General features: G+C 37.7%; 2 protein-coding genes across 8 annotated transcripts in view; both read right to left on the bottom strand.

Moving 5' to 3' along the window:
* SLC3A1 (solute carrier family 3 member 1) overlaps window positions 1–14,807 on the bottom strand; it is a 75,436-nt gene extending 60,629 nt beyond the window's left edge. For both annotated transcript variants that reach the window (XM_086745790.1, XM_086745792.1), the window contains exon 1: window positions 14,747–14,807. The gene's annotated coding sequence lies outside the window, so the exon portion shown is untranslated. The remainder of the gene's footprint in view (window positions 1–14,746) is intronic.
* PPM1B (protein phosphatase, Mg2+/Mn2+ dependent 1B) overlaps window positions 1–15,378 on the bottom strand; it is a 63,886-nt gene that overhangs the window by 32,554 nt on the left and 15,954 nt on the right. The window contains exons 1-3 of one of the 6 annotated variants that reach the window (XM_086745797.1): window positions 14,747–14,865; window positions 12,455–12,567; window positions 3,481–3,625 (exon numbers count right to left, since the gene is read on the bottom strand). The gene's annotated coding sequence lies outside the window, so the exon portion shown is untranslated. Of the gene's footprint in view, window positions 1–3,480; window positions 3,626–12,454; window positions 12,604–14,746; window positions 14,866–15,378 lie in introns of those variants that run through there. The other 5 variants (XM_086745796.1, XM_086745798.1, XM_086745799.1 and 2 more) reach the window with 5 other exon arrangements.

Here is a 15,378-nt window from a genome sequence, read left to right as displayed (position 1 = left end):
TTACACAAGAAATAGTGACAGAATATTGCACAGTAATCTTTTACTAATGTGTTTACTTACAATATACTATCATTGTATTATCACCATACTTATACTACACTATTTATACTAAACATATACTAAATATAAGTTCATTTGATGAATGAAACCAGTTTTAGAGATTTTTTTTTGTTTGTTTTGTTTCAGAAAGCTTAGGTCAGCTTTTGATTTGCTGACCTTAAAAATGCTGGCACTACATAAATTTGCATTACGTAAACAATTACTGAATTACTCTATGTAACCACAAGTACATACAAGGCAGGCTCGAATACTTGGAATCTAAGAATGACATGTGAATATTTTACTTTCACTTAAAAGTGAAAGTACATAAATGGACAGGTTTTTTGTTTGGTTGGTTGGTTGGTTTTTTTGAGGGGTGGGGAGGGGAGGGTAAGCAGTATTTTTTGTTTTGAAATTATCTGTGGCCATGGCAGTCACCATCAGGAAGTATCTCAGCGGAGCAAAGATAGTGATTAAGTATTCATTAAGTATGAATATAAACCTGTAATATCAAGCCTACTATCAAAAACTTTTCATGCCAGAATGACATGAAAGAAACCAAATAGGCTTTTAAATCAGGAGTTTCAAAAATGGTGCAAGTTATCCCCATGCCCATAACATACAATACAAAGCCATCAGTGCGCAGGTTGATGCATTTTTACAATCACCAAGCCTTTATCATGCAGCTTCACCCTTACATACATCACAGAAGTCAACTTCACACAGTTTTGTGGCCAAATGAACGCTAGAAAATATATGCTGTGCTCTTCCTAGTTAGCTACACAGAATTCTGTGCTTGTCAGTGTGATTTCTGATAGCCAGCAGCCCTTAGTTCACACTGGCACTGCAGCTAGGGACTTACTGAAGAAGAAGAATGCAGTGTCATTCTCAGTAAGAAAGACTCTACTGTAGTCATTGTCTTAATTAATGTCACTCATCTTAAAGTTTTCCAGGTAACAACTTCAGGTTTTCTTTACCAATATTTCCTCCAAACACTATGAAGTCTGGGAAATTCAATCTCCTTTGTTATCTGCAAACAGGTTATCTGAGTTACATATTAACTATACAAAAAGTCATACATAGATACATAAATACCCAGGCTGGTTCACCAAGCACAACAACATTGGTACCAGACAATGCAAAGCAAACAGATTATTCCTTCTAGCACCTCCATGGGAACAGAATGAAGGCTAAAGCCTGTAAGAACCAAGATAGTTCTGCATAAGCCAGTATTCATGCTCTCGTACCATTTTCTTGAAGTAGGAGTTCAGTGCACTGGCACTCGAATGAAATGGGCCTACTTGGTTCAATCAGATATTACCTGTTCAGGCTTATGAACCCTGAAGTAACATTCTGTCCTTAACTCAAACTTTGCAACTAGGTTTGGCTTTATTATACCACCTAGAAGACTGCACTGTACTCTTATTTATCCCTACTGACCTTACTACGACAAGATTTATATCCCATTATATCAACTGAAACTCTTCTTGTTGCCTGTATCCGCTCATGCTTCCTGCAATCCGTAAGCATGTTCTCACCTCTTTACTGGGCTATTCAAAACAGATGCATATGGCATCTCAATAGTACAAAACATTGACCTAGCATAAAAGTGATCCTTCCCTAATAAAGTTTATAGTTATTTCTATGCAGAATCTTTCTTTCGGTTCTCTAAATTCAATAAGAGACCAATTATTTTGAGTTTAAATTTAGCATGCTCCTTTTCAATCATCTAACCACCATCAGCCAGGTTTTTATTAAACAAATAGCACCTACGATTTTGAAGACACAGAATCAATGTCTAGCCAATACACCATTGGCACTAAAATTAAAGAATTTATTTTACTCATTAGCATGAAGCAGTACATCACTAAAAATGAGTTCTCTCTTATTCTAAATTTAGGCATTTAAGACAAATTATTCTAAATTTAGGCATTAAGACAAAATTTTTTTCAATTTTTGTTTACTAGCATCAAACACATTTTTGTGTTAAAGGGCAGCAATGAATCACCAATTCATATCATCAATAAACTGTTTCTAAATAGGTCTGAAAGACCAGAATAAGTGTTCTGTAGCAGGTCTGCAAAACCACAGTAAAATATTAAACAATTTACATAATTGAGGAACGACTTGCTGATTGACTTACAAATCTGAGCAAGTCAGACACAAGGGTTGGCCTAGATGAGTGCTAGAGGACCATTCCAACATAGACTAGTTTATGACTTGCACAGTATAAGAGTTATGCCTTTTTTTCATCTGTTACATCACTGCAAATTAAGTATACTGTCAAGACAACAGTAACAAAAAAATCCGCCCCAAAACACACACACTTGAACACTTCTTTCATTGTAGCAGCAGAACAAGCACTGTCACCTCCTCTGCACAAACCTCCCACTGACCTATGTATCATCCAGCTTCAGAGTAAGACATTAGACTGCTTGATATCAGCAGTCCAGAGTCAACAACTGCAGCCTAAGACAAGCAATTTTTTCTGTCAAAGATACCAAAATGTGAAATCAAGACTGAAAGTACTTAACTTGATCATAATTACACAGATTCAGCATATACAATAAAGCTACTTCATGGATAGCCTTCAAAATACATACTTACTTTTAAAAATAAAAATAAATTATTCATAAACATACAAACCAATATATAGTTATTTGTGGCGGTATGTTTTGATTTTTTTTTAATTAATACAGTTTTGTCACATTTATCTTTTTAAAAAAGAAGTTAGAGTAAAAGAACAAACTTTTAGTTCCCTTCACATGAGTTTAGAAGACAATGACTGAGTAGTGGGACAACAGTTACCTCCATTATTGTCAGATAAACTTGTGATAGAAAACCAGCAGCCATAACATTTTTACTGACCTGGAAGACAACATCAACCTTTCCCCTTGAAAAGGTCATTCAAGAGTGGAAGCTACAGTGGACTTGCAACAATTCAGAGATTTTTGGTAACTCATTAAAAAGAGGTAACTTAAGCAGTACTGCTGCTATTAGGACATTTAAGGAAGTACAGACCTCGAGGGGAAAAAAGCCACACACAGACATTAAGCTGATCTCAACACACGGTGGCCAAACAGTTCATGACTTTTACTGACTAACACCGTAGTCTTCTGTGTGAGAAAAGATCTTCCTCAAAAATCGGAGTCAGTACACATTTAGGTGTTGAAAAATTACTTTTATTCTCAATTTGTTAATAGTACCTTGTACTATAGCAGAGAGAAGCTACACTTTGTTATATTTCCTCCCTATTAAAAGTAAGATTAAGCAAAATTGAAATGCATTTAAAGAAGAAAAAAAAAAATCACATCCTTTTATACAATCTGTTTTGAAATTTCTGTTGAATCCTTGGTCAATTACAAATTGCAAATTAAAACACAGTTGAAGTAAGCAATTTTACCTTCCCATAAATTTCCAAGTGGCAGAATTTGTTCTTACCTGTAATTGCAACCTTGTCAAGGTTCTAGTTCAGTGCTGGAATAATTAATTTACATTCCTGCTGCCAAGAAGCACATAACAGAATGACTTGCAAAACCTTGAGATAACAGCACAGGACATAACATCTGCTTTATTTTGGTATTTCCTAGAAAGAAACAAAGAAAGTAGTGAGCTACTCCAGATGGTTTACAACAGATTTGTATGTGAAGTTTCTCATAAATGGAAGTGCTTGAACTATAGCTACACTTGTATCCCAAAAGACCTTTCAGTATACCCTCTAAACGTCACGTTAAAGATTCATTCTAACAAAGAATCAGGTTGGGTCCGTCCCTGCCCCCCTCCCCCATTTTCTTCACTAGCATTTTAGAAGTCATCTAGCCTATTACCTGGCATTCAGTTCCCCAAATTCAGTAACAGAAGGAATAACTTTTCCAAGCATGCTAACTTAGCAGTGATTTTTGCTTAGTTTTATTCACCTGCTCAAATAACAAAGTACACTCCTTGAGTGTTTAACAGGACTTAAACCTACCAAGTGCTGCATATATAATTAGTAAGCTCTTTATTCTGCTTGCTTAGATGTAAAAATGCACAGAAGTTTAAAACAAAAGCAATAAGCTCCAGTTGCAAAAGTATTTCAGCTCCTCTGACGTAAGAATTATGTTTCTCTAAAAATAGTTTCTATAAAATTAACCATAAATTCAGCTTAAAATGTAAAAGTAGCAGATATACACATTTGAATTGTTATCTACAAAAGTGTCTAGGGCTCTACCCATTGTTTTGAACAGGATGCGAGTGTCCAAATTCCTTCATGAATCAGAGACTACTATTTAATCTTACAAACCACTGCATCTTACAAAAGTTAACATGACAGTACACTGGTAGAAGGAACTATCACAGTAAGAACTCTGGGTAACAGCCAGCTTTGTCTGGGGTACGAGGGAAATACAACCCTTATTGTAACACTGATGATTTTAAACTGATTACAGCACTTTTGAGCTGAATGAGTGATAATGGAGACATACTGCAGACCTTGACTTTAAGCCCACTGATTGAAGAATGGAGCTATGACAATATTTCATTATGGCTTGCCTCTTCCAAACACTACATAGTGTTTTCCAACTACCAAAAAGCATCATAAGCAAGAAATTGCTCAAAAGAAGGAATACTTTGCTACTATTTGAGGAAGAATTGTAGGGGTTCAGTAAGTTTCTTGTCTGTAACATTACACTGCTGCAAGTCCTGTATTTTCCCCAGCAGTCTCTCCTCTTCGGCATCACAAGATAGATGGCTCAAGGAATCAAAGTAAGCTAGAAAAAGTCAACTATTTTCTGCCACTTGAGCTCTCCAAACCAGCTTAGGAAATGCAGGATCAGAGAAGTGCTAATGCCAGAAATGCAGAACCAGCACCTGCTGATGATCCAAATTTGGTCAGAATATTGTGAAACTGCACCTTAAGCAGCATTCACTAAATCATCAATGAACTCCGAAAAAGTATTTTGAAAGAACTAGATAGCAAGTATCCTAAATCATTATATTGGACTACATTGCAAAAGACGTCTCAAAAAAATTAAGAAGTTTATCAATAAAAAAGTAGTTTCCACATCCAAGAACTTCTGGGAAAAAAAAAAAAAAGCACAAGCATTGCAGATTCATAAAGTTGCCAAAAAAAAAAAAAAGCTTAATTCCTGCTTCTTAAATACACCAGTGACTAGGGTATGAACACAGAATGTAACTCCCTTTGAGCACTGTCTCAGACAATCCCCTTGACTATGAGGGTACAGGCTGCTTGCATCATGAAGTGCTCAAGAGCATCAGTTCTTCTGATGCTACTCCAGTAGCCTTTAGAAGTGACTGACTCACAAAATGAGACTGGAAGACAAGCATCACACATTCCAGAAGCAAGAGGCTTGATCCCTCCCAAATTCTTCTACTCTACAGAGGATGTCAGAGCATTCATTAGACAATGGTGACTTTCAGGCCAGAAACAGGTTTCTCATAGCAAGGCAGCTTCAAAGATTGATATTTTGAGCTAAGAGCATCTTACCCCAAAATATGCTCCTATTTACAAGAAATCCAATCCACACTACAGAAGTAAAAAAAATACAGTATTCGGTGTCCCAAAACACAAACACATCTTAAGATACATACTCCACCACTGAGCATCACACAAAGAGGGGACACTACTCCTACTTCTGCACAGTAGTGACTCTTACTTCTCCAAATAAGCTCCACAATTTTTTTCCCAAATAAAAAGACACTTAGATTCATTATACAGCTTTGGGATAACAAGCTATTATATCCAGCCCCAAATAATTTGTGTCCAGAAAATGCTTACATACACAAATAAAATGGTCCTATGCAGATTGCTAATCATAAGTTACAGCACAAGAATAAAGCTGAATGCTTTCTATTAAAGGCTTAACAAAATCACAAGATGTATTAAGCATTTTAGTTGGCCTCCTTAGATCTTTGGAGTATGTAAATGCTTAATATTTGAGTAGGACTAAGTTAGTTCAGTAAACTTTTATAATTTTTGCTGCTAAGACATTAGCAATCTACAGTAGAATAGATTTTGAGTAGAACTGAAATACTCAGTTTTACTCAAAGAACAGCATTTTCTGCAGAAGGTAAAGACTACACAGCCAAAGCCATTATAAGTAAATCACTGCTAAAAGAATAAACCCAAGATTCAAAAGTAAGCACATGGAAAAAAATCATGCAGTTTAGAGGAATTTTAAGAACTCTACAGTGTTATTTTACAGAAGGGTAAGCATCAAATGCTGGTTTTCCTGATGATTAAATACATACTTAACAACTCTGGTGGCAAAACACTAATGATCCTCAAGCTGAATCCTAATGTTTAAGACAAACAAAACTCAATACAGCATCCAGTTCTTTGCAAGTTTCCAGACTCTGGTCAGAGAAGCACCAGAAAAACAGTTGTTTTATTCTGCTTCACAACCAGCTATGACTCTGACCTTTTCCAGATAACTAAATCATTGCTGCTTTAAAACAAGTAAACAAATAATCCAAGCCAATTCCTGAACATAACAAAGTGCTATAATCTAATGTCCGATAATTGATCTTCTGACATTATAATACCACCACTGCCAATATCATCCCCCAGAATTGTAAGTTGGTTCACACAGAAGACTGTAAAAGATTTCACATAACTAAAAGATGTAGGAGGGAGAAGGAAAAGAGCCATAGTGTAAGCTTACCGCAGGTCAGCTGGGATACTGCAAACTCCTAATTGCATGTTCCCAACATATGGTAAACATAAGATAACATCCCTCTCCCAAAAAGAGGCATTCATTAGATTACCTGATTTTCCAGGAACATAAGACCACATACCACGTAAGTACACTAGTGCTGCAAGTCATGCAGTAGTTCCTCCTTAGCCTACGTATATGACAAAGCCCAAACTAAAGCAGGAGTTAATTTCTGTGTAATTACTTGAGACAGTGTACAATTTTCACCCAAAAGAGAAAGTTGTTCATCCTTTGTAATAAAAGGATAATGAATTCTCTCTGCATTTGCTAACTGGTTCTTCATTCTATATAAAAACACTGTGAATCAACCAAGACGGGCAAAGCCTTGATTTCTGTTTTTGTGGGTGTGGGGTATTTTGTTGGTTTTTTCACCTCTTCAAACATGGAAGTTGCACTAAAATGTTCATTATTACAACAGTTAAAAGAAGGAGAATGAACAAAAGTTCAAAACTAAAAACTGTATGGACTAATTTAAGTGCTTTATCCTTTTTGAAGCAGTTGATCTAATATTATTGTTTTGTAAAAAGTTCAACAGCATCTTTCCACTGCATTTTAGAAGTAACACTTGAAATAAATTTCTTGAGGCTTCTTGTGAAAATTTAGTTCAGTAGTTTGAAGTTTAGTTCAAACTTTTATTGTCAGTTAGTCATTTCAACTATTCAAGGCTAAATTTCCAACAGGAACACGCTATTAAACCAGTATTTTACACTCATCTAAAAGCTTGATAATACTAAGAGCTCAGCATTCTAATTAGGTCCTTACTTTTAAATACCACCTCAGAAACAGATTTAAGCGACAGCATCAGAAAGCTGCCTTCTGATACATCTTACAAAAGCTATTCTGAACTTTTTTCCTACAGATCTACATTTAACTTATTTGTAAGGCATCTCTTTAATATCTAAATTCTCTGTAATTCTCTTTTAGGTAAGCTTTAGATCAGTAAATTCGCATTACAGCTACGCAGATGTCTTGGCAGCAGTGGTAACTTAAGCAATATTTGCTCTCAGCAGCTGGTTCCTGTTTCCACACTATGTGGCTGAACAACAGACATAGAAGGTTACACTGGTACAAGTGAATGCCTGAAGCAGAGACCGCTTATCTAGCTGATAAGTAACTCAAACTCTGTTGAATTATACAAGCAGAAGATGAAGGAATACCAAAAGCCAGCCTTACTAGAAATCAGAATGCACGTAGGCAATCTACATTTGCCTACTGGGAGATCGCTGGCAAGCACTTACTCTGATCTGTTACAGGAGGACAGAGGAGTTATGCTAAGCATAACTCAAGTACAGAAATAAAGAATCACCTCTCCATCAGTTACGCTGGACAGCTTTTCAAACATCCAGTTTCAGGAGCACTGAAGAGAAATGCCATTAAACATGCTTTGGTAAAAGTAGCCAAGTACAAAATTACTTCAGTTATCTGATATTTAGTTGAACTAAGAAGAGAGTATCTTCAACAGTGAAAATGTATTGCATGTATATGTTAGTGTTCTTTTGCTAAAAATATCAACTAAAACTACAAAGGATTGTAAGCAGAGGACTTCTAATTCAACAAACATGTTTATTGGAGCTGCTAGGATTTTCTAGAGAAGATCTTGCAAAAGCCTCTAACTAGCTTTTATCATATCTTACATTACAGCTATAGTGTAAAGTTCTAGATATGCATTATGCCTTCCATGGCAATCCAGGAGTTACAGATCAAGGAAGATGTGTTCGTATTCTGCATGGGTTTGCATTTCTTTTTTCTTAATGCAAAAGGCAGAATCTGCAATCATCCATCTTCCTGATGGGGATTCAAATTTCCAGCTCAGACACACCAGAGCGATATGCATGGGCAACATAAGATCATGTTTACTATTACTGGAGTGTCTATCTTCTGAGCACATTCCTACAGTGTTTCCCCATGAGGTATATTTATTATCATCTCACTAGCTAGAATATCTAGGTAGCAATAGCTAATGAGTCAGTTTGAAACTGTCTGTCCATTTGTTGCCTTTGTGAACATCTGGTCTTCAAATAAATGTTTAAAAAAAATACAGTCACTCCAGGTGGATTATTTAGATTTTGTAAATATTAATCTGTTTAAAACAAGCAGAAATCACAGCCTAAGCACTGGTTACGTGTTCCGAGAAAGAACCCACCACATTTGTCATCCAATAACATTACAGGGCACATCCATTCAGAAGTCCTCTGGGCCAAAACAGCATGTCCCTAAGCCACATCTCACTTCACATAGAAGTGAATTGTCTCATCCACTCTACCTACTCCACGGTATTAAAGAGTATCCAGAGTTTGTCATTCCTTTCCCTAGGAGAAGAGCAAAGTGTTAGCAAACTACAGTATTATTAAATTCAGAAGTAATCTTGCAAACAAAAACATTCTCTGTTGATTATGCAGTAGAAACGACTTAGCCCTTTCTAGCTAAGCCTTTCAAGAAAACGTCTGAAGTCTAAGACCATTAAGAACTCTTACAGAGCCAGTTGTCAGGAAAATCAGAGAAAGCAACACATCTCAGACTGGTTAATTCTGTAGCAAGCATGTGCATTTCGATAATAAAGAAATTCCATTGTTACAGACTTCAAAACTTCCTGCACAACATCCTTCTCTCTAAACTAGAGAGGCATGGGTTTGATGGACGGACCACTCGGTGGATAAGGAGTTGGCTGGATGGCTGCACTCAGAGAGTGGTGGTCCACGGCTTGATGTCCAAGTGGAGACCGGTCATGAGTGGCATTCCTCAAGGGTCTGTGTTGGGCCCAGCCCTGTTCAACATCTTTGTCGGCAACACGGACAGTAGGATAGAGTGCACCCTCAGCAAGTTCGCCAATGACACCAAGCTGTGTGGTGCCATCAACACGCTGGAAGGGAGGGATGCCATCCAGAGGGACCTTGACAGGCTGGAGAGGTGGGCCCGTGCTGACCTCATGAAGTTCAACCAGGCCAAGTGCAAGGTCCTGCACCTGGGTCGGGGCAATCCCAGGCACAAATACAGGCTGGGGGGGAGAATGGATTGAGAGCAGCCCTGAGGAGAAGGACTTGGGAGTGCTGGTCGATGAGAAGCTCAACATGGGCCGTCAATGTGCTCTTGCGGCCCAGAAGGCCAACCACATCCTGGGCTGCATCAAGAGGAGCGTGGCCAGCAGGTCGAGGGAGGTGATTCTCTCCCTCTACTCTGCCCTGGTGAGACCCCACCTGGAGTACTGTGTCCAGTTCTGGAGCCCCCAACATAAGAAGGACATGGACCAGTTGGAGAAGGTCCAGAGGAGGGCCATGAAGATGATAAGAGGGCTGGAGCACCCTTCCTATGAGGACAGGCTGAGAGAGTTGAGTCTGTTCAGCCTGGAGAAGAGGAGGCTCCGAGGAGACCTTATAGCGGCCTTCCAGTACCTCAAGGGGGGCCTACAGGAAAGATGGAGACAGGCTGTTCAGTAGGGCCTGTTGTGACAGGACATGGGGTAATGGTTTCAAAATAGAGGGAAGTAGATTTAGATTGGATATTAGAAAAAAATTTTTTACACTGAGGGTTGTAGAACACTGGCACAGGTTGCCCAGAGAGGTGGTGGAAGCCCCACCCCTGGAAACATTCAAGGCCAAGTTGGATGGGGCTCTGAGCAACCTGATCTAGTCGGGGATGTCCCTGCTCCTTGCAGGGGGGTTGGACTAGATGACCTTTGAGGGTCCCTTCCAACTCTAACCATTCTATGATTCTATGACTGTAGGATAAAGCAGTAAGAAAAGTGACATAATGGTCTACTTTCACTGGTAAGATAGAAAAGGTGACTGAACTCCAAAATTGAAGATACAGTAGGAAGTCTGGATATAGTCAGGAAGTTTGACAGTTTTCAAAGGATTAATATCATTATGAATATCTCGTAGGAAATGCTCACAAAGGGGAAGAACAGATTCTCTCCAGAAGGCTATCTTGACTAATTATTCTCTGAACAGCTTTCAGTGATTTTTAAGCCAGCTAAGAGCTAGAGTTCCCAAAAGTTAATTTTTAACTGGGTGGAGAATTTCACCCTAGCATCTAGTGGCTAGCAATGCATTTACAGCAAGTCAGCTTTTCAGTCAAGTCTTGCTAGTACCATTGAAGCCAATAAGAAGGTTTTTTTTTATGCTGAAGACCGCAGCTTGTATTCCTGCTGCTCCTCACAGAAAAAAGCTTAAACCTGGTTTCTACAACATGTCTTTCTGTACAGATCCTGTATTTAGAGCAAATATTCCACAAAGGATTCTCAAAGGCACAATAGTATCCTGTTTTGTCTATCAGGGGAATTAAGCCATTACAACATATGCATGCCAACTAATCCTATTTTTCCTTACCTTGCATATATAATACACACAGCCCTAAGCAAGACCAAGAGTATATACCAAATTGAGAAGGAAATTACACTCCACAAAGTGAAGTGAAAAACAAGCAAAAACATCAAAATGACAGTATTTCACTTAGCACCAGGTATGGAAAATACAGCAAGAATTCCCTAACGTTGATATGTTTGACAAAGACAGAATAAGTTTTATCAAATTTATAATATATAGCAAGAGTGGTTTTTAATTTATTTATATATGATACTAATGACTAGAGGAAGGACTTCCCTATCTCCAAGAAGGTTCTTATTCTTCCCTCATCTTCTAAAGATAAGTCTTCATATACAAATGAGCTAAAACTGAGCCGTCACAGCAGATTTAAAGAGCTTGGACACTGCTGATGTTTCTGTGCCAACAGTTACAGGAGGCATAAATTCTCTGCCACACTATTTAACCACCTAGATCTACTTGTGGCTTTTTCTAGCCATGTTACCACTTGCTAGGTTTATACACAAAATGAGTTAAATTAAATGCCAAAAACGGTCATTCAACACCATAATAAAATCACCAGCACATTCAAACCAGTAACATACATCTGTAGTACAAGCTGCCAAATATTAACACTTACTATGCTATAGGCATTTTAATGTTTATACAACTTGGAAAGAGATAATTCAAGCATCTGGCATGCCAACTAACAGCCTACACACACACAATCTTCCAAAAGAACCAATTTAAGTAATATAGGAACTGAAGGCTACAAATAGGAATTGTTAAAATACATAGTTATTTTTATACCTCAATTACAGTTTTAGAACATCTTTTTTTTCTTAATCTCTTCCGTGTTGAGAATTTTTTTCTACCTACTAGCAAAGTTACTTTGGTAACACTACTGTATTAGCATGAGGAGAATCAGCACTTAGAAATGTAACATCTTAAAACTTTCAAGAGGGTCTATTTACTCTGAAAGTTGCTCTCTTACTGCTAACACAAATTGACTACCTTCCTAAATCAACCCAGTTGAACTGATTTGGTTCATTTCAAATAAGTCATACCTCAAAGCATTTTTAAGGCAGTTATAAACAGTGCTTAAGAGAAGCAGCTGATCCTACATGATATGTAATGATTACTCCCATACTGTAACAGGATCAATCGCATCCTGTAATCATATATACTATTCAACCCACAGTATAGTATAGAAAATTAGGTTTCAGATCACAGATGGCTTGTAAGACTACTACTAGTTCAGAGAACACAGTACTCCCCCCTGCACTTTCATAGCATGCTCCTTTTTTTCCATCAGGCTAAAGAAACTTTCTAAGAAAAACTCTGAAATCTAATTAACAAAATTACTATCTCTAGGAACTGCAGAGTGAAGCAAATTTCCATTACCTTTTTTTCTGGCAGCAGTCTCCAGTATCGTTGCCTGGACACATGGAATCTTTTTCAGGTGTCTGCATTGAGGCTATCTGAATTGCTTCACTTGTCATCTAAACAGAGGAGTACTGGGCAAGAAGCAGCCACACTTGGCAACTTGCAAGCTTAAATACTCAAATTTTTGTTCAATTAGTACTGCAACTTCAGTTTTACAATAAATTACTTAAACTCACTTTTAATCAATACAGTTTAAGCTCTTCTGATTTGCAATATATATTTAAATGCTGAAGTTTCAGCTGTATCTATTGCGTAAAAACTGTTTTAATTTTGCCACTACACAAGTATCACAATAAGTGTTGAACTATATCTGCAAAAATTCTAAGCGCACTTCTATCAATAAGAATGTTAAAACTAACATGCAAGAAGATCATGCCAGTTTTCAAGAAATCAATATTATAGAGGGTGCTTAAGGGCATTACAGGCAGTCGATGCAGTAATGATAGGTCTACACAGACTTGACAGCAAAAAGAATTCTGGGAAGCAAGCATGTTAATAATTCAACATTCATTTTATGCTACTCATCAGGTCAGACATCAGCTGCAGGCAAATTTGGATAACACAGATTAAGACACCATCTCCAGCTCCATCAAAAGGTTACTGCTCCTGTACACTGTCAGCTGCAAGATACATCCTGGCTAGACTGAACGGTGATGGGAGTATCTTAGCAGAAAGATACATTAAAACCACATTAATTGTAGTAAGGGGCAGACAACCTATTCGGCCATCCCATTTATAAAGGCAACACGTTAAGGTATCATAAAACTATTTTTATCTTCTAAAGTTCACATCTCAGTCTTATTTTTCTACGTGTAAAGCTTAACCTGCATGTGTTCTATACTAGGTTTAACAAACTGTCTGGATTAAACTAGGTATGTGTAAAAAAAAATAAAATAAAATCAAGGCATACAAAAGAATACTCAAGTATGCAGGCTTTTGCAGAACAACTGAAAGAATCTGATTAATTTAGCAGTTTAAAAAGAAAAGTAGACATTCAGCTCATGGATTACACAGATAATTCACTAAAACCTACTATATAAAAACCAGAACAACACAGTCACAACAAATTAGAAATAGGTACATGAATAGAAGACTGCTGATCTGAGCCTTCAAATAGGTGCTGAATTCAGCACAATGAGTGCCAATTTCAGTAGGCTTCCGCCCCCCCTAAAATTGATGGGCTAACATTAGGCAACCAAGCTGCCTACATTAAGTGCTACTTGTACTTTCCAGTCCCAAAAACATCTCCTACATCCTTCTGAGTGACTCCATGTGAATGTCTCCACCATCTGTTCTATGGCTGGATAACACAGCCTTGTATTCTCCTTCTAACACAAACTACTGTCTCAGCAAGGGATAATAGCTATGTGCCTCTCCATTCTTCTCAATCACTTTCTCAATTCCTCCCTTTGAGTGCCCTGAACATGATGCTAGTCCAGTCAGCAAGACAGTCCAGCAACATCCTCCCCAAGACTGGTCCCACAAGAGGGAATTCCACTTTGCTTGCTGCAGGTTTTATTTCCCCTAGTCCTTGTTATAGCCTCCATCCTTTCCTGAGAGTGGTGTGAGAATGACACAACAAACGTTATTAAACATTTTGTTAAATTGTGCATGGAAGCTGAAGGCAATGGTATCACTCTGCTGAACTATGTTAACGGCTCCTACCACTTGATTAGCGCTCCAACTTGCAGATAAACGACAACTGCATATGTGCTTGAAGCTACGGCATCTACCATTTCTTCCAAAATGCAGCAAACCTGCCCTCTGACTCCCAGTTATATCCTGATATTTTGAAATTAACTGCAAATGTCACTCAAGAGCTACAAAAGTGTGTTCACAGAAAAATTACAACAAGATCAGCACAGGACCTTAAAGTAAACAAAAGAGTTACTAAGACACTGCCAATTTAGTAAGACATTCCATTTTATGTCATGCAACTTAGTGTATCAGTTTTATAAGTAGGAACACCTATGCTACCCAAAAGATAGGTTTGCATAGTAAACATTAGTTACAAGTAGTAACCTACTTAACTATTTTAGTTAAGGAACACAGCCACAGTTAGTTTATATGGCTCTGATCATTAGTGTATTTCCGCAGAATTACGCGGAAGTATTTAATAGTTAATAAATATTCATAATATTCTGCAGGATTAGTATGATATGCAAGAAGCCAAGAACTCGGTACCATTCAGCACGCCTCAGCATTCATGTTTTTTGTCATCTGATCATGGACAATTTTGAAAAATCTTACCTTGAACGTAGTATAAAAGTCAAATTTCTTCCAGATCTTTGTCCTTCTGATTAAGATTCACTTTAGAGACTCTTCCTCGTACATTAGGGGTGAACAAAGCAGAAGAGTCTGTGAGTCTGAAAGTAGTAAGACGGAAGAATTGACCAATTTCTCTCCTAATTCAAAACAATATTCAATAACATCTACAGCTCAAGAACTGCTTAATAGCAACTTCTAGACTATAACTAATAAAATACATGAACCCCTGGAAGGAGTCAAGTTAGTCAAGAAGTTCCTACTTGTGTAAGGTAACATAGCAAGAGATCACGTGAATGCCTTTCACTTGCTAGAGATGAAAGCATGAAGTGATCTGTGCCACACCATTCAATGGCCACTACTTGCTAAAAAACTCCTATTGTCAATGTACCACCTTCGAGGTGTTAGCAAATCCATTTTCAAATCAGGAGTACGTACAACTATGTGACAGAGAGAGCACCTGCAAAAAACTCAGACATATGCCTGCACATTTAAGTGGAGAGAGGATGGAAAAGCCTGGCATATTAATGCAGTCATTTACAAGAATATATCCAGATGCTGCACTCAAAAGAAAAGAACGACTAAAAGTTGAGATTCAAACTTATTCTAAAGCACAG

This window comes from Chlamydotis macqueenii, chromosome 3 (genome assembly GCF_036417535.1).
Source record: "Chlamydotis macqueenii isolate bChlMac1 chromosome 3, bChlMac1.mat, whole genome shotgun sequence".
In the NCBI taxonomy this organism is placed as follows: domain Eukaryota; kingdom Metazoa; phylum Chordata; class Aves; order Otidiformes; family Otididae; genus Chlamydotis; species Chlamydotis macqueenii.
Note: the sequence above shows the minus strand (reverse complement) of the source record. Positions and strands in the feature narration are given on the sequence as shown.